Here is a 20,809-nt window from a genome sequence, read left to right as displayed (position 1 = left end):
TTCCCTTTTTACAATGTTTACAGTAATATCACAACAGTAAAAATTCAGAAATTATTATTTTTGTCGTTGCACTTTCATAGAAACAGACTGAGAGTTAGATGAAGATAGAGAGAGACAGATGAAAGACAGAGCGAGAAGAGAGGGGGTTACTCGAACACGCCAAACTAAAATATAATTAATCTTTAAAGACAATTCACTGTACATCGGCATGATAAACATTCATTTTCATGTCTTTCGAATGTAATAGAGGGATACACCCATTTGCTTGTTTCGAAAGATGCTCACCCACAACTAACGTCATTTTTTTTTGGACTTGGTAATTACATTTGGTAGTAATAATACAGGGTGTAATTTTATCTTTCCTAATTCTAGATTTTTGGCAGCTGAAGTATTTTCGGAGTGGCTGCATCACAAGAATTGGAACAACGTCCTAGTTTCCATAACGGAACAATTCTGTCAATTTGAGAGGGCTCTTAGAACATGCTATCTTCTGTTAATCGTATTACTTTTTTGTTGTTTTACATGTTTTTATTTTATGTATCTATTAATTTAATGATCTAATGTTCTTATCATTGCTATTATTATCATGGGCTAACATTCCTAAGTTATTACATTCAGGATGAATCTGATAGGATTTTTTTTGTTTTACATGTTTTTATTTTATTTATCTATCAGTTTTAAGAACTGAACAGGCCTACCCTGCAGTATAAAATAAATAAAACAAAATAAATAAATAAATAAATAAATAATTTAATGATCTAATGTTCATGTGATTTAATATCTGTTTGTAGATACTCAAAAATTCGTTTAGAAAATTGTGAATAGAGGTAATGAAATAATCTTGTCGGGAGATAAAATATCATGACTGATTATGGCCACAACCATGCTATCAATCCAATGCTCTTTAGCAATTCATTGTATTTGAGAACTGAGCGACCATCAAAGAATTATTTCATCATGTTCATTACACCTCAAACCGCCTAAAATTGAATTAAACTTACTTATTTGTTTCGCTCAGATTTGTATTAATTTTAACCACAATGCTATTTCGAAAACACTGCGTTCACCCTACAATAATGCATTTGCATGGAACAAACAAAGTGAAAAGTGGCCGGGAGAAAACATCATGGCAGGGACTGCTGTCCATTAACATGATTGAGTTGCAAGTTAGATATACCTATGCCATGGCATCCACTCCATATTTTAAGACAAATTAGGTCACAAGATGCTTTCAATTCCACATCATTTATCAAAGCGTGTCTCATTGCATCGTCATTACCATGGATCAAAGACCGAAAATCCCCGGATGTTGAATAATATGTCTTGCTTAAACTTAAAATGAAGTACGCTTTGAGTTGGTACAGAATTTGTCATCACAGATGTATATAGACATCTTTTTCCCTATTAAATATGATTTTGAAAACAAGAGAACGGCATCAATTAAATAATACACCTACATTAACATGAAAATGGCATGACACATAATTTCTTATGAAGATTATGCAACATGTACAAGAAAAACACCCTCAAAATTGGGTGTGGGGAAGGGAGCGCGATTGAGTCTCCCCTGAAGACAATTCCCTATAAAGACGACTGGCAGAAAGTATATTCCCATCGAGTTTTACTCCCTGGGGTAAGTGCCTCAAATACATTAAGAACATCACATAATTAGCCTGTTTAGGGTGACAACCAAACGTGTTAATTCAACAAAACAGAGGAATAATATATTTTTAGACCAATCAATGATTCTATAGTCTCCTGGGTGGAGAGTGTTGAAATTAACATCTTGTCATTTAATTAGGCACTAGTAACGCCACGTATGCGCGGATCGTCGTCACGTCGATCTAATTTCCAAAAAAAAATGATTAAACTTATTCCATGGACAGACTGGCGTAAGATAAATCCTGATAAACAGTGAAAACAATGCCTTGGATGAAATTATTTCTGTTAATATGACAAATTATTTCCGGTATGTTGCTTGATATTTATGTATTTTGGGGATATAATATACATGTCTTTCTCACTTTCTACAAGGAAAGTCGATGATGCGTTGGCATGGAAGTATCGAACGCCCCAATTTCGGAAAGAAATGCCCATATAATCAACAATATCACTGACAAAAAACTTGGGCTCACAAAGTACAATCGATGACAAGATTGTCACTTTTTGTAGGATACCTGTAAATCACAAAGCTATGATGAATAATTCATGTCAATGTTGATCCAATTGATTCTGGTTTTGCTTATAAGATGACAGATGAAGAGGGCTTTGATCGGGATATGAAGCCCTTTGAGGGTATTGGTCTGTTTTTATCCGTATGATATTATTTGCATAGATGTACAAGTAACGATTGATTATTGAATATATCAGGTAGTTTTTCCCTCCACCCCATCACTTCGCCCTCCCCTACCTCCTCTCCTCTAGGTTCATTTCGAGTTGGGTCTCTTACTAAATGCTACATGTTAATATCCTGGAAACCCATGAATAGATTACTCCAGTGTCACGATGATAACTAATTCTTAAGAGTTATTCAATGAAACGCGTTTTTTTTTTACTTGCAGGTTGTGAAGAATTACTTACATACATGAAGTCAGTTGGCGAGGCCCGAGTGTCCAGGGTAAGTTAAAAATTCCAATAATATTTCATCAATAACAAAAATTCTTTACCCATCTTCCAATATCATTGCTATTATTATCATGGGCTAACATTCCTAAGTTATTACATTCAGGCTGAATCTGATAGGATTTTAACGAGAAAACAACATTATAATGATAATTGCGTCTGTATCCCCCTCTTTTTTTTTTGGGGGGGGGGGGGAGGAATAGAATATAATTATATTCACTATATAGGAATGAGAACCCGATTCCCGACAACGAAAATGCACGGGGAAAAAAAATCCCATGTTTAATGAACACGCAGAATGACAGAATGTCAAACTGTAAGTTCTGTATAAAAGAAGCGAAAAAGAACAAAAAACACGAAAAAGTGAAACAAAGAGAAGAAGAAAAAATCGAGAAGATGAATTGAGTATGAAGTGAAACAAAGAGAAGAAGAACAAATAGAGAAGATGAATTGATTGAGTATGGGAAAGTGAAAGTTTGAAGAACCTTATATTACCCATGTTGTATTTAATAACATTTTGACGCCATCTTTAAGTTGTCCCCATCCGTCTCCTGTGAATACCCTGGCGGCGCCGCTGGTAACAATTCCAAAGTTGATATTTTGGTCATTCTTTAATTTCTTTTACAACAAACATGAAGACAATTCATGTTGTTTATCTTAATCGGTACTTCTCCACGTACATGATTTACTGATTCTATTCAACTAACCCATGATGTGATTTGAATCAGCTATTTTTGTTACATGAAGAAACATTTGGGACCAGCACGGGATCACAACGACATTTATGATCATTCGCTTATCAATCAGACGACAGTGTTGAATTTGAAATGAGATATCGTCAATTGAAGCTATCCTCCTTCGCTACAAATATCGTTGTATATCGACTATTATTAAAGACATTTGTCGAGACTGAAGAGCTAAGTAAACACCAATCATCGATGGCAACCGGTAGTTGTTCGTATAACGAAAGCGGAAATGAGAAAATTTATCATTCGTTATAAATCAAATTTAATGGAGAACCACCTTTCATGTTATCGTGGCTCGTATAAAATCATTAGATCGGTTAATGGTAGGATTGGACGTTTAATGACCGGGGATAACATAGATGGGCCTCTGATTTACATCCAGCGATATTTTTTGACGATATTGAAGTATATATGGGCTAGGGGATCTCTTTCATTTATCCTAATAACTTGTGATTAAAAATAATAGATGACGTATTAACCAGAGTGTTGCATATTCACATTGTTTCGTTGACAGAGAAAAAATTGCTTTTTGACTGTTCCTCGGTCGGTCCTTTATTCTTGCAGCTCTACGGTTTTCGGTTAACACGGTATATTTGTCGCATCTAATTAACTTCTCTAAAGGGCAGTTTTTAATCTGGTTGATGTTCACTCGGTCTTCTTGGTCTAATTCTTAGACATCAGACAGTATGATACCCCATAGGCTGAACCTACTATTACTTTGGTCTAATTGCCATTTTGTGTACACTGCAACAGGGCCCTGTGAACGATTTTTTTGTGGGGATGCCGATGTAAATTTGAAAAGCCAAAAAAAAAATGAATAAAGGTTAACGTTTCCACTACAAAATTGAAATCAAATTGGTCCGAGAAATTTGCAAAGCAAAAAAAAAAAAAACGTTTCCACTACAAAATAGGAGTATCATTGGTCCCGAAAATTTTAAAAAGCAAAAAAAAAAAGGGGGGAGGTTCATTTCAAAATATAGGTCATTTTTCCATATTAACACGTCTTCCAGAATACCTAGGGGTGCTGCCTATGGAGAACAATACACGTATTCACCCCCAAGGATTTTTTTGGGGGGGGATGGGGGGGGGGTTCACCCTCTGACCCTCAGCACCCCCGCTTCCCAGGGGCATGCACTGCAATTGCGTTTATACCCAATAAGTCTACATCTCATTTACTCGAATGCCCATTGCTTTCTCAACTGCATCGGTACCGACCGTCAGACGTAGATTAGAACATAACATTCATGTCATATAATCTGACTAGAACATCAAGCCATGTGTCCGGCTGTAAGGTTGCAACATGCATGTCGCTAGCATGCAATTCCAGTTCATTTCATCTCTGGTCTTAAGTGAATCTTGTACGTAGCTTTACTGGTTTAAGAAAGTCCCCTTTTCATATTTGAGCAAGTACACATCTAATGTAGATAGATAATGCGTACATCTAAGTTAGATATAGACGTATCATATCCCTAATACATCCAGATATTTGGGAAAGAAGATCAATGCTGTTGATCAAACCCGAGTTTTGAAATGGTTTCAATATGATTATGATTGGATTCTCTCAATCAGCTGTAAGCGGAAAGTTTCTGCTCAGCATTAACAGATCTTCGATATGAATCAGACGACACCGCGTGCCTTTAAAAAGGTGGCGATTTTGTTTGCGCGCGCCGTGTTCTCGCAGAAATTTAATTAATGTCGCAAATCAAATGTAACCATGCACCCTACGACGAGAGGTCATTCTATAAACAGAGCGGGTCAAATGATATTAGCTGGGTTTCGGTGACTGCCTTTATGTCTGGCCTACTTGACACATTGTCTGAGTTTAGGAATGAAAGTGGGTTGCAGAACACCCCCCACCACACACACCCACACGCACACCCACCCACCCACACATACACCCTCCTACAAACGCAAACGCACTCATATACACACGCACACTTAGGCCAAATTTGCCTTAAAAACAGAAATCAGGGCCAAATAACTGGCCCCATTCTGATCAACGTCCCACTATAGCAGACACCAATGAACATCGACAAGTGACGCTTGGCTATATTTGGAATGGAGAAATAATGGTACGTATGCATATCAAATATATGAATTAAATTGGAATAAAGAGAATAGGTTCCCAATTAAGTAAAGTTGTATGTTTGCAGTGAGTTTATACAATCAACATTTACCATTCTCATCATCCACGGCTCCCATATATAGTTCAACATAAATACCTTAGACTTATCATAATTATGCAGCTTAATCTGCATACTGTTAATCATGGTCAGGCAATTATGATTATTTTTCTTTTCTTCATATGGAATGCAAATGACATAATTATTTGTTCAGCAAAAAGAGGCATTTATGAATTCCCGTAATTTTCAAGTAAGAAAACAATGGATATACCGTAAGAACTACACTCATATACGTATCCATACATTAAAATGACATAATTATTTGTTCAGCAAAAAGAGGCATTTATGAATTCCCGTCATTTTCAAGTAAGGAAACAATGGATATACCGTAAGAAATACACTCATATACGTATCCATATATTGCACATTCGTTGTATACGTAACCTTTTGAGAGAGACAATAAGACAAAAAGGAGAGAAAATGGCAAGACAATCTCATAACACCACATGGATCATTCACGAGCGACCTCGTACAGAGCATGACATTTCTCCCTGGCATAATGCATTCATTGGGAATATGCATTCATTGAGAATGTGCATAAGGCTTGCCTAGTAGCAGATAACCTGTTGCGTTTAACAGCGGTACAGTTGGGAAAGTGCGCTGCGCACTGCCGCGTGAGTTCTGGCCCGCCGCCACAACCCACCCCTGCTTGTTGATTCAAGAAGATAAAATTCTAAACAAGTTCTCGAGGCTTCCCAGTTTGACGTCATCAGGGATAGATTATCTGTAAATTATGATGCTCCTCGCAAAAGGTTCTGGGGATTCCAAATGGAGGAAAGCTATTTATAGGGCTCTTGTGTATTTTTCCTGCCGCATATTCAAATCGGGGAAAATGTTACTCGAAGACAGAGACTTGTTTGTATCTGTGAAATGATTGTATCATGTATTGGGGTGTTTTAATCGGGACGTTTTGAAATGTCAGTAAGTCATGTAAATTACATGGAATATCGAGGATTTTTCATGGCTAAGGTCATTTACCCCGATTAAACTTTTGTTACTGATCCCCCCAATCACGATTATCGTGATCATCATTGTCATCAATGCCGATGTTAATGAGTATCATTAAATTGACCGTTGTCATCACCGTCAGTATTATCATGGCTGTCATTCGTCAATATGAATACCCTCATGATATTTGATTACTATCATCATGATCAACCACAATAAAGACGATAGTATGATGATTACATAATACACACTTTGCGGAAATATTACAAACAAACCAGGATCAGCGAACGAATTTTTTTTTTAAATAGCCAAAACATTCGAATATTTCTGCACATGAGGGGACTCAGTCTGAGGGTGTGCCATGACATTTTCAGATCAAATAGCGTCGATTCTGCCAAAACTCTGTTGGACAACCTATCTCTCTCAGATCCATTGTCAGAAAGGTTCATTCCAGTATTAAAAATCCCTCCTAACACTCTTATCATCAAAGATATTACAATCGGGTAGTGCCTTGTCAATGTCTATAAAATTTAACAGGAGTAAAGTTGTTTAACTCCACCCTTTTTAGTATTCAAAATAAACGAATTGAAGTCTTATTTCATTAAATGTAGCCTGTATTCACCTGGCCAACCGGTCCAAAATAAAGTTTGTACTTATCTTTTGGTATAAAAATCTAATCCTCAGTTTGTCTCCTTTTTTTTACCTCAAAATGTGTTTTATTCACTTGTTATACTTTTCCTCTGTCTAATTCACAATATGTCATTCTTTCTACATGTACTTTGTTTCAGACCAAAAAATATGTATTTAGTAGATAGTAAAAATCACCTTTGAGAAGTTGAGCATCTTTTCACCAGTTCACGAAACATTTTTTTATGAATATTTCTGAAGACGGTGTCCTGAAAATATCTGTTTGCACCTTTCGGTTGCAAGGCAAACACAATCGTGATTCTTTCTCTGGTCGAATCTCACGCCCTATTTAATAGGTGATATAATGGTACACCATCCCTTCCTCAGTATCGACACCTTTCCATCTTTTGTATACCTTTAATATCCTCATCCCTGGTCAAAGTTTCTTAAGTGACGCCGTTGTCACTCCGTGTAGTCGAATACCGCGCATCTATCAATCTATCAACAATCCGCACCGGCGTCATGCATAACTAAGTTACCTTAATGGATGTCACATGAAGGGGCGACGGTGGCGTAACGAGTCCTTTGGTGTAGCCACGACCTGGTCATAGGTCTACCGGGGGCAAATGTAGACTCTTAAAAAATGTTGGAATACATACCGTCCACTCAACAATTGGTTAAAACTTCTGTGTAGTTTTAAACCAATAATGTGTGCTTTGGGTGAAAACTACACGGTATTGGTTGAAAACTACTCAGAGTTGGATACATTTTGTTTTTACCAAATGTTGTGTGGACAGTATGTTGCCCAACATTTTAAGAGTGTGGAACCATTTATCAGCTGTGATAAATCTATTATTTTGATTGTTTGTACAAATTATATGGTGATGAAAATGTATAATTGTTGGCTTGATCTTAAAGTTCAATCACTTTTTAAAAATCATTTTCATCCCTAATAGATGTATATCTGAATGACAGGGAAAAGCTGAAGTTAAAAAATAGAACAAATGAATGTAAATAGCAACACCATAACTTATTAATTGTAACTATGATAATAATAAAAATAATAAAAGAGCATTTATATTGTGAAGCTACTATAATATTCTGTTGCGCATCACAGTATTACTGAAAAGATAAGTCTTAAGATGTGTTTTCAACAATATACCTTCCGACATCCTTTGAGAGACAGAGAGAGAAACAACGAGAGAGAGAGAGATGGATATAGAAGGGAAGAGAAAAGTAAAGGGATTTTTTACATTCTATATTTATCGTGCAGTGTGAAAGCAGTTCATTCAAAGCCGAATAAATTCGAGGCTTCACGCACATGACAGGGGGGATGCTTCATCTTCACGCCTTTTGCATTCCTGGAATAGACGCCTCAATGAAATAACACCATGTAATTTACTCATGTCGGGACACCATCTTTCATTTTCACCTCCGACTCACCGTCCATATTATATCCATCATGGACCCATCACTATATCATCCCATCCATCATCGATTTAAAGACCCTACACTCTAAATCTCTTCCATTGGAAATTGATTTCAAACGGTTGCCTAAAGATTCCTACATCTTTTTTTGCGATCTGATTCCGTTTTGACCATCACTATTATGAATTTTCGTCTGCAAGTACTCCTTTTCAAGTAATAATGCTTTATAATAACAGGGGTACCAGCACGATCGTGGTAGCGGAAATCGACCACACAATGAGAACAATATTGGCTAGAATGTTAGCCATCTTATCAAAGAAACCGATCATCAATCAATAATAATCAATATTCCTGATACTGATATATTATTGATACGAATCTAGTACCAATTTCGAGGTTCAAGTCGTGTAACTTGACTAGAGCAATGCATCTTATGGGCAAGTTCAGGCTCTGGACCTATTTGTTACCAAAGTTAAAGTATTTTCTAAATTGATTCAGCCTAGAAAGTGTTGGATGCTTCATGCATACGACACTTCTCAACTGTAGCTTCATCGTCTTTGTGTATGACAGGCCGTTCACGCCATAAGCCGTCATTCATTCAGTCACTCACTAGGGTGAGTGAACGATTTGAACGCACTATTGCGGGTATATATGGGCGGCCCGCCATAGTGTGTAACACCCCCTCCACCCCTTGGGGCACGCTTTTCATACAACTTATCAGCTTTGAATCAACTTGAGACTACAAAGGTTTTTGTTACAATGACTTGGGTAAGGTAAAGTAAGGTGTTGTTGGGTGTTTCTTTGCGCTGTTATAAAGTTGAGCATGAAATTAAAAAACACCTGAATTTAGTTTATCAAATGCGTTACTCCATCATAATATACAGTTTTCGCTCTACGACGCACGACAGATTTAATAACATAGAAATGTATTGTCAAATGCCATTCATGACAACTAAAAACCAAGAAGTCTTTGTCGAGTATCGTTGAATAAAAACGGGTTGGTGAATCAAAACGCCAGTCTCATCCTGGACTCTGGACAAAAGACATATTGCAATTTTTAGTCAGCTTTGAAACTTGGGATGAAACTACTCTTTCGGTTAACCCATTTTCGAGAAAAAAAAAGACCTCCCACCTTTCATTGTCATTTGAAAACTTCCTATTGCATTAGATTTATATGGATACCCCATGAATGCATAATTTTGATTTGCTGTTTTGCTGTCGACCCAATATTACCAATCACTGGCTGGATAGTAGACTTTTGCCCTAATCATTTCTATTCAATGCCACCATACTTTGTGCAACCGTCAGCACAGATTCGGAGCTCACAATTTGGAACTTGTAATCTCGATAAAGGAATGCTAACATGAAGAAAGCTTGGTGAAACACCCTGTCATCTCAAACAGGAGCTGTTTTTAAATTCATCGCTGGTCTGATGCCTATTCTCAATGTGGTCAGGTCTAGTGACTTATTATGCATGGACTGGTGAATAATGATCACACCGTCTCCTGAGTCGTATCGGTGATATGATGCTAACAATCCTGGTGACACCAGTGAGTCGCGACGTGACCGGCACAAGACGAGAGTTTACCTGAATGGTTCACTTCTTCTTCGTTTTGAATGAAGCGTATAAAGACCGATTCACAGCAGGGCTGATAGCAAACTGGCAACAGACATTGACATGATAGTATTATCTACGACAGTCCAACGGCAGACCGATATGAAAATGGAGAGGAGATGGATAATAGCACGACGACAAAGCGACACGATATTAACGAAAACACAGCGACGATAAAACGACAGTTAAACTGCAACAGAACGACAACTTAGTTTAAAGTAAGCTTCATGTATGTATCATTCTTTATGTTAACTACGCTTCCCCTGTCGGTGTACAGGGTTGGTGAAATTAGGAATATCAGCTTGAGCCTTTCTTCAACCACATGCTCATCCATCACATCGTTATGTTATACCCCCGTACTCTTGTTTCTCTTTCTCCCTCTCGCTATTTTTTCTTCTTTCTTTCTCTCTTTATCTGTATCTCTCTTGCTTCATAGTTATCTGTTTTTCTGACACACTGTTTTCTCACTCTGCCAACCAGTGTCTATCTATCTTGTCCTCTGCATTTTCCACCTAATCCTTCACCACGAAACATGGGCCAGATTCTACTTCATCCCTAAAGACTCTCTAAAAGGAAGAAAGCCCCTTTTATTTTTAGTGAATTAAGAGCGATGTGTCCCCTAAGCCTTTCTCCTTGTCTCTATATTGGTTCGTCTTGTTATATCGGCCTCATCCGTGCAAGGAACCATGTCACATACAACTTCACCTCCACATGCAAACACCAAGTGCACAACTACTTTCGCCTCGTTTACCATGTTTACGGGCGACGTAGAGGCGGCTACGATGTCCTCGGAACGAGATGAATGTTACTTATGTGTTGCATCTACATGTTGCATGTAAACGGCCCCTCGAGTCCTTTCCAAGCAAGGATAACAATTCATCTGTCAAGCCGAGCACATTATGCGTTCCATGGAGCTCTCGAAGAAGGAGATGTTGTTAAACACCGGTGACGTCATTCACCTCGAGACATGTATGTTAGGTAGCCGTTTCATCGGCAACCTTGGCGGAGTGGGATCGTCAGTGACTGGATGCCCTCTGGCGTTCATGAAGGCACGAATGAGCTGTGTATGAATATCGTTATGTCTCTGCCCTGAATTATTTCATAATTACCGATGGGGTGTGGTACGTATACACAGTTCTGATGGATGCCCAGAAGATGTCTAGCTTCAGCGATGCGCAAGTAAGGGGTTGTGGGTAGAGAATAGATACGAGTTAATTAGTATTTCAATCACAGTTGTCAAGGATTAGAGGGGTGATAAATGATATCAAATTCGCATGCAACTGTAAATCTTGGCAGAGGGAAGAATTGATAGAGTCTGATTGTAGTATAGACCGAATGTGCTGTAGTTAGTGAGGACTTTGAGGAGTAATCGACGTGAAACCCGCTCTGAGAGTAAAGGACAGTACTATAAATCAAAAGATTAGAGGGTTAATTGGCATTGCAAAAATGCGGGTGCTCTATAGAAAAATGGTGAAAATGAGAAAGACGGAACGAGAGAAGAAGGGGAAGAGGGAGAGAGAGAGAGTAAAGACGAAGAAATTGATAGTAAGAGGCACAAATAAGGAGAGAAAGAATAGAGATTCATTAGAAGAGATGGATTGATAAGTCGGGATGAAAAATGATCGTCCTCGTGTATTCGACCCTTGCAATGTTTCAACCTGTCACTGAATGTTTACAATGATTTCTAGAGTTTCACGCAGTAGCGACTGTAAATGCTCCAAGCATATCACCACTTGTAAATGTAACCAAACCGTGCCTCCCAGAGGGATACGATTTTTAATCTCCTGTTTGCTAGGAAATACTGCTCTTGATACTTTCAAAGGCACCATAAAAAGCGAAGGGAAAGTAAAGCCATAAATGATAAATAAAGGTCAAAGTTGTTTATGATAACACGTAGAAAGTCCTGAAACGAGAAACTGATTGTCATTTTGCTACATTACTAGTTTCTTTCTATAGCTCCCATGGCTATTTCAAAACGATATAAGTAGCATCACAAGTACACAACTCGAGCTATGGCAATGGGGCTTGGATCCTTTTTTTATCAAAGTATTTTTTACATAGGCATTCCGATTTCTATTGTTCTTGCACTCTCTATCCACTCATTCATCAAATCTACCTGTTGGTTGGTTTAAAAATCTAACATTTCTTTCCTTTCAGTAAAAATTACACGAGAAAACATTTGATCAACATTGTGGAGGGGTTGTTTATTTATTTATTTTTTTATTAGAATTTATTTAGTCAGGTACAAAAGATCAGCAAAAAGCCGTTTTTCATTAATGATTTTATGAAATCAAAATCAAATTTACAACGAAAATCATCAATGTCATACATGTAAATAGAATCAAATTATCATGTGAAATTCTGATCTGCAGATTTCATGTAATAGGGATTGTAGACTATAAAATGAATATTGAGAGATTTTTGGATATACACCGGAGAAAATTGGGCTACAATCTTCGTCCTTCGACTATACTAAAAATAAAACCACTTGGGACACGATGACATGCTCCGACGACAGTTTTTGAAGTGGCAGTCTATGCCAGGTAGTTTGTCTTGCGACTTTATCCTTTTCTAAAATACTGATGGGACCACTGCGGAAAGTCCTTCAAACCACTTATATACGAACATTTTTGGTTTGTAAGACTTCAAAATATTGGATTTCCCTTGAGAAAACACATGTTGTCGGGGATCATGTTATAATAACATTCGATATATACATTGACTTAACCTAGCTCGACGTCCTTCTTTCTTATAGAGAAAATCTCGCACGGCAAATAATGATCAAAAGGATCGCTGGGGCACATTATCTATAACGCTAGCATTCATCATGTAACATAAACAACATAGGATTAGAATTGAATTAATTCAGTATATTATCCTACGTCGATTGTGAATGTTGAGAAACAAGTTCACCGGCGAAATCTAGAGTAGATATGAAGAAAACTGTACATATTAATTTATAAATCGCTGACATCAGGACATGTTGGATATTTTCAGTTGTTCTATGATATTACGGTAATTTGTAAAATTATTTTTATATAGTATAGAAAAATCCGAAATAAAGTGTAATTAGTGCTGAATTAGTCTATTGAGATACTGTTGAAATAAATCCATCGACCCTTCTTAATTTGCCTTGTATAGGTCATTCAATTAGAACTACTTGAAACAATAAATTTCGATTACCTTGAACATTTAAACATTTCATTAAAATGTTCGTGAACCAATAAGATTTGTTTTTCTGTTATGATCGATTTTTCATGGAATGATCGATACAAAAAAGATCAAGATTCCGTATTTAGCTATCGGTCCATATGGTGTTGTTCGTCTTGTGATCATACTTGTTGCACACACAACGCAAGTGCTAGAGTGTGCGCACGTTTCGATCCTCGCGCGCGCGTCGTCTGAGCATTCGCAAGTCGTTGACTTTGCCTCCACCGATTGCGGTTAATGTCAACCAAATAAAGCAATTTCGCCCCGAGCTTACAAGGGAGCGAAGGGTAAAAAGACAAGACAAGGGTCTGAAATGCTTTAATACCAAAATCCAATCGTACACACAGGCGGAGGTCTGTGCTTCAATGGGGAAGGCGCTGGAACTCGAAATCTCATTTTCAGGCGCTTGAGTCGGCCCGGAGGGTTCTTAATAACGAACATGTCTTCTTGTTACTCTATGCGTGGGCACACAGCAGTTAAGGACTTCTATTTCTTAACCCTGCATTTCTATTTCTTTTCTTTAACTTTGTCTTTTAGTCAGAGCCATGTGGAGAATGATAATCAATGCGATACATCATTTGTAGTCTGAATTAAATAAAAAACGCATTGAGATGTATACAATGGTAATCTGTAGAAAGAGAAAATTTGACAAGATTCGGTCGATTTCCAGAGTATATTTTCAGATTTGGTACTCATCTTTCTTGTTTCATATCGGAATTAGAAAGGCAAATGGAAAAAGCATTCCCTTGTAATAGATATATGTGTTTAGAAAAGTAGAAAAGTACAGTTGCGCCCGCACGTTTGCGCCCAACCTCACATACACACCCCAGCTCTCACCCCCACACACCCTCCCACACATCCTTCATGTACACACATACATAGACACTACACAAACGTCTCTAGTGTACACAAAGGATCTACAAACTTCAATATAGTGACATGTTCCCTTTCGAGGTTCACTTGCAGATTTCATATTTTGATTTAACGTCTTTATAACTAGTAATGCTTACGGTGTGTGATTTGTGATTCACACCCATATCGATGAGAGGGGGGTCGAACGAACGATATTAAGTGAAAAGAAGAATGACACCGGAGACGATGACGATATTTTAATATTCAAACTCGATTTTACTGACCTCTGTATCAAGCGATGTCCGATTTGTAATTTGAGCACGCTCCAAATATTGATTATAGAGGTAAAGTCTCTCAGATAAACGAAATATAGAATTTGATATATTATACGTGTGACATGAATTATGTGTTCTGAAATGTTAAATATCAATTGTCTCCTAACTCTGCTTTCTATCATATACCCCTCCCGTATCTATCTTTATATCCACCTTTGTTTCTCATATTTTCTTTATTTTTCTCCCTATCTGTTCTCTCTCTCTCTCTCTCTCCGCTCTATCCTTTTTCATCTCCCACCCCCTCTCCCCATTGGTCCCCTCTCTTTTCTCTTCTCGTCCTTCCTCTCCCACTCCCTATTTCTATCTCTCTCCCTCAAAGTTATATAAATATAAATATAGCACAATTGCAATCTCGTTACCCACAACATCTCTCCCACATTGCCTATGTTTTCTCTTCTCGCCCCTCTCTCTCTCCCTCCATATTTTTCTCTTCTCGTCCTCCCCCTACCTCATTTTCTATTTCTTCTTCAAAATTTTTTTTATTTAGAACGAGTGTCCTCTCCCCTCTCTTTCAATTTCCCTATTTTTCCCTTCCCGTCCTTCCCTACACCTTTTTCTCGAGATCTCTCCTTCAAAGTTATACATTCAGCACATTTATTGTCCTCTCTCTCCCTCCTTCTTGTCACATCCTGTTTTTCTATTCTCTCATCCTTCATGCCGTACTCGTCTCCGGAAGTTCTTTTCCTATATGCTTCTTTATATCACTCCTTCAACTACGATCTCACTGAATAAATCACTGGACACGCGTTCGCTCGTTTCTACTTGTTGATGCATTATAATTCGCCTCAGATGAACAATTATGAAAAAAAAACTCGAAAGACCTGCCCATATTCATTTCCCAATGTTACAATCAAATCCAAGAATTGAAATAGAAGTCTGCATTTTAACTACCTAGAAAGTCCCTCAAAACCTGTTTTAGCATTGATTTTTAACAAACTACAGTAACATTAGTGAACCAATAACGGCCGTACGCAGCGGGGGGGGGGGGGTTGTTGGCGGGGGGACAGTTGCCCCCCCCCCCCCGGAATTTTGAGAACTTACATTTTGTTGCTGCAAATTTTCACAAATTCACCGAAAATATGCATAAAATCCATCAATTACACTTTTCAAGATGCAAAAACGCCAAAAATGACTAAAATAAAACCAGGTCGAAGGGTGGGATATTGCAAAGTGCAAGTTCATTAATTCAATACAAATATTTATTCTCCTTTTATTAGAATTAACAATATTTTACGTAATAACCTATTACGTCATACATTATATAACAATTGAATAACCATGGTTCTGATATAAATCAGCAGCTAATACACGCAATGCAATTTGGTAAAACGTCAATGGAAAGCTATTATTTGCTAAATTGAACGACCATTTTACCTTTCAACTGCTTAACATTGTAGAATGCCAAGTAAATAAATAATGATTTAATCAAAGTTGCGACAAGAAAAGGTGTACATTTTGAATTCCATGAAACAAAGGATAACAAGTGATTAGCATACAGTGTGTGTGTGTGTGTATGAATTAAAAATTATGTTTATTGTACTTGATTTTATAGTTTTCTTGGCTGCACGGTATTTATAAGGTACATACAAAAAATAGAAATTGAGGTATAGGAGTTAGGACATTCCAATTCTGTTCAAATTATTCAAAATCTCCATTCCCCATTTTCTAATATACTGTAGGGCTCATAATGAAAGGCCATTGTTAATGTAGATTCGTCAGAGCATTTTATAATCTGTGTTTTGTTTCTAATTCTCTTTTAGTCCAAACACTTGCTGTCCAAATGCTTCATTAGATGTTTTTTTATCTTTTCAAAAATGTATGCTGGATCAGAGCTATCTATTTCAATGCTCTTCCTGAAGAGTGGTAACCAAACAGTCTACTTCCTTACATGCAAAGGTGGTAGGTTCATTCCTACTGGACCCTATTTCATTGAACAAGGCGTCGTTTACTCTTTCTAACATTTATTTGATTTATCCATATTTCAGTCTTCACGACATACTAATATTTTCAACGATATACAAACACTGCAAGACAAATGATACCAAAACAAAGGATTAAACATAAAAATGGTCCATAAGTGGAGTGATCTACTGAAAAGGTTAACTTGTGTGATTAGATTCCCGAGACTAGTTAAAACGACATTAAATACTTTTTTTATTAATCAATTATAGTAATTAGTCCAGGGACAAAATTACGAAATAAAATGTATCTACATTGTATACAAATGAGCAAGCATAATGTGCAACAAATGGTAACATGATAAACAAATAAAATTAGCTTAATGCAGTGGTAAATACGACATTAATTATTCACTATAAAATGTCAGGTGTTTCTTCAAAATATATTTGTATTCAAGTTGAATTTAAAATTATGGCGTTTGATAAATGCATACGTTTATTGTACATGTGCGGGGGGGGGGGTAACGGAGCTGGAAAATGTACATAAATATACATTGCTCAGATATACTTATGGACAAGCATGACAAGGGTTCAGTATGTTAGGACGCTGAGGAATTATGAGACCAAACCTTATAAAAGAAATGCTTTATAGTAATAAATGTCCTTCAATATAAAAATACATGAATCTACTCTAACCATTAAGTTACTCGTTCATCTCTCATACTTTGTGTAATTCATATCGATTATCTTGTTCTTAAAGTATATATCGGGGTTTTGGGGAAAAGCTCTAAAGCACGATATATCGTAGGATTATAAGACTTGTATTTATATTCATACTCATCATATCATCCCAAGTAGCCTATTTATTATGATGAATGATTTGACAGAGGAGAGATATAAGTTTTTTTGCTCTTGGAAAACAATTCTTTGGGTAAGATAACGTAGGATTTTTTGCAAAGCAGAATGAATATTGTAAATCAAAGCAAAAATTCAAATGATTTATCCTGATTTTGGTTTATTATTTAGCTAATGTGCCATTTTTAGCTTTCTGATTATTGGAAATTGTAATCTGCAATTTAATTTGATAACTTGTGCAGTCGTGGAATCGTAAAACAGAACATAATGTGTAATACAAAAAGACGATTTTAAATTGATTGGGTTTTCATATCATAGGCTACAGAGAGGCATACGAGCGTATGCACGATGCAGTTTGCACTTAAAATATGAAATATGAATTTGTGCCAATTTATCTTTTTTCTACGATCATAATATTCCTTGCTTGAGAGAAACGCATAATAAAGACTTCAATTCTAGAAAGAACTCGGTAATAGTCTACACTTTCTACGCTCAGTGAGTAATTTATGACGCCGTAGGGCTCCATTCTATCCAAGTATGACGTCATCATGCTTCATCATTTCCAAGAGGTAAGTGAATATTCCGTTGCCTTGGTGATATTCAAGCTTGGAATTGTCTACAAGTGAATTAGCGAGCTTTCGCGCCCGGTTCCCCTGATACATTATACATTGTATGCCTTACATGCTGTCAACTGATAAAGATTGTATATTAATATTATGCTGAAGATAAATGATGAGTGAATGTGACGTCATACATGTCAATATGGTCAAGATGTTTATGATGGGGAGTGTGATTAGTATGTGACCAAGCGGAATTGGACGTTTTTAGATCGTGTTTCTTGTTTTGAGGACCTGCTTCATTTGTCTCAGTTTGATTGAATATCATTCAGATGAGGTTCGTGTTGTCTTGATCATATTTTAAATCACTAATTTAAAAACGGTAATGCTGCTCCCAAGGCCTTTAAGCAATGCACTATTTGTGTGGTTTTTTTTCGATCACAAAAAAGGACGGTTTGCTTAGCAAGATGAAACTTTATTGCAAATAAGAATCAATGACATATTAATACATATATGTATATGTATTTCGGCAGAGCTTTGTCTCAGTGCACATTGTAGCAGCATTAAGAATTGCAGTATTACATAATTATGTTATCTGGGAATAAACCATGAAGACCTGATCTTTATGAACAGTATGTTATATAACTGAACCGTCGGCCATCTCATCCCTGATTTGTTAGCATTTTCCGTTTCTGAAAAGCACATTTGATTCGTCAGTAGTTTCTCTTTTCCCGATCGACAACCCTAAACATATTAATCGAAACCCACATCTGACAAAGTATAGAGCCGTCGCCCAAATTACTCATAACGATGAAGCAATGTAGATGGTAAAACCGGCTGGCTGCGGCGACTAACGAATTTAGAGAAAATGACATCATAAACAGGTTTTGAATAGAAGAGAGTGAGGAAAACATGGAAGAGGGAGAAAATACTGTTTTCTTATTGGTCCCCGGATAGTACAGGGGTAATGAAGCATGCGCAGTTCATCGATCGGCATGGCAGCTTTTCACCATATAGACCACGTGACTAAATTTTGTTCTTTACCTCCAGGCTTACTCACTTTTAACGAGTAGTCATTATGAATATACTAATTACAGGAGACAATAATGGAAGACACAGCCCTTTTTATACAATATTGAATAGATTAGGGACATTTGATTCCCCTCCCATGCAGCTTGTTCAAATTTGACAAGTATTATAGTTATTTTTGCCTATGGGGGCGGTATTGACTTTTAAAGGATGGGGATTTGGTGGTTGAAAGGAAGGAAACCAGAAAAAGAGTAATGATGTTATTTTGTTATTAAACTGAATGAGGGAAATGATAGGTAGGCAATGTGCATTTATTTTTATCAAGCCTATTTTTCTCATAACTTTAACACTCCTTTCCTGAAGTCTCATACTTACCACTTGATGACTACCACGACGGTTTCGCTGCAAAGACTCTGAATAATTGATGCAGGAACTATAATACATTTCGAGAGTCTTGAGTGTTTTGACGTCACCACAAGGATTTTAGTTGACCCGAACCTTTACCACGAACAAATGAATAATTTGATATTATGGCTTCTCATATAACCATAAATACGAATAATGAGTAATTTACGTCAACCTGGAATGACGAATTTCTGAATTGCATTTTGCGTATGTGACGATCTACAATGTAGCTTTCTTTATCCCTAATCATCAAATTGTGAAGAAAGTCGTAAAGTAAAGTATTAAGTTCTACTAAATCCTTCTTAAATCGATTGTCATCGCTAATTTTGAAGGGAAAATAATTGTGTATCAGTTATAATCACCTTGTTATCGAACATTATGGGCTCATTTTTATGATATATCAATTCGACTTAAGATTGTGGCATGTGGCGTACATTCAGCCGGAACGGGAGATGTTGAAAATGGGCTTTCCCGGCCGCGAGGCCCATATGGGCCCTTGGAGTCTTCAATATATTTGTCTTAAATGTGCGAAGAGTTAAAATGGGGAGGAACAGATATGGATTATATGGTGTTCTCTCGTCATCATAGTCAAGGTGTTTACGCTGTAAACCTTGAAAAGAAAAAAAAATGTAAACATGCTGAAATAACAAATTACCTTTTTTGTCGTTACTTATTCCATTTACACATGCATAATAATTTATGTTAGTCTACTCTGTGTTGTTTAAGCAATATTAATTCCAACTTTCCTTTTTTTGTAATTTGATGTGACTCTGCAGTGGTCTTTGTCTAATCCTATCTTGCCTATAGCGTACGATGTTAAAAAAACGTGATTTTACAGAAAAGAAACAGAAGATTTTGCAGAAAGCAATAACAAAATCATTCTGTAAATTCATAAAATAGGAATTTTTCTGCAATTTAACAACAGGTCTGTTTAAAAAGGGGAAAATTTGTAAGATTCCATACACCAAATACCTATTTCCTGTAAGATTACGCAATCTGGTATAAAGATTACATGTGTTCTGGAGACTCTGCTGCAGGAACTTCTTTTATTTTAAGAATAAATTTTCTAACAGTGTATAAGATTGTTATCTTTCTTAATCTTGTTCGATCAAAAAAAAATTAATTAATTCAATTTAATATTATGTTTTCGAATGCTATCTCATCATATCTTACCTTGTTTGATATAATTTTGTCTTAATGTATCTCTCTTATCTTAGAATATCGTATCTAACTTGTCTCGGGCTTCTTAAAATAGCTTACCTTTCTTTTTGCTGAACATGTCATTGCTCAGCGCTAGTTTTAAACTTTTTCGGGGGGAGCAAACGTTTTTCATTTATCCTAACTTATCTTATCTTGTTTAATCCTATGTTATCTTAATCTTATCATATCTTATCCCACGTTATCTAAACCTATCTTACCTTTATCTTGCATTTTCTTATCGTATTTTATCACATTTGTTTCGTTCAATTGGCATGTCTTTCAATTCTCAGTGCTGTTCA

The sequence above is a fragment of the Lytechinus pictus genome, chromosome 5, assembly GCF_037042905.1.
Source record: "Lytechinus pictus isolate F3 Inbred chromosome 5, Lp3.0, whole genome shotgun sequence".
Taxonomy (NCBI): Eukaryota; Metazoa; Echinodermata; class Echinoidea; order Temnopleuroida; family Toxopneustidae; genus Lytechinus; species Lytechinus pictus.
Note: the sequence above shows the minus strand (reverse complement) of the source record.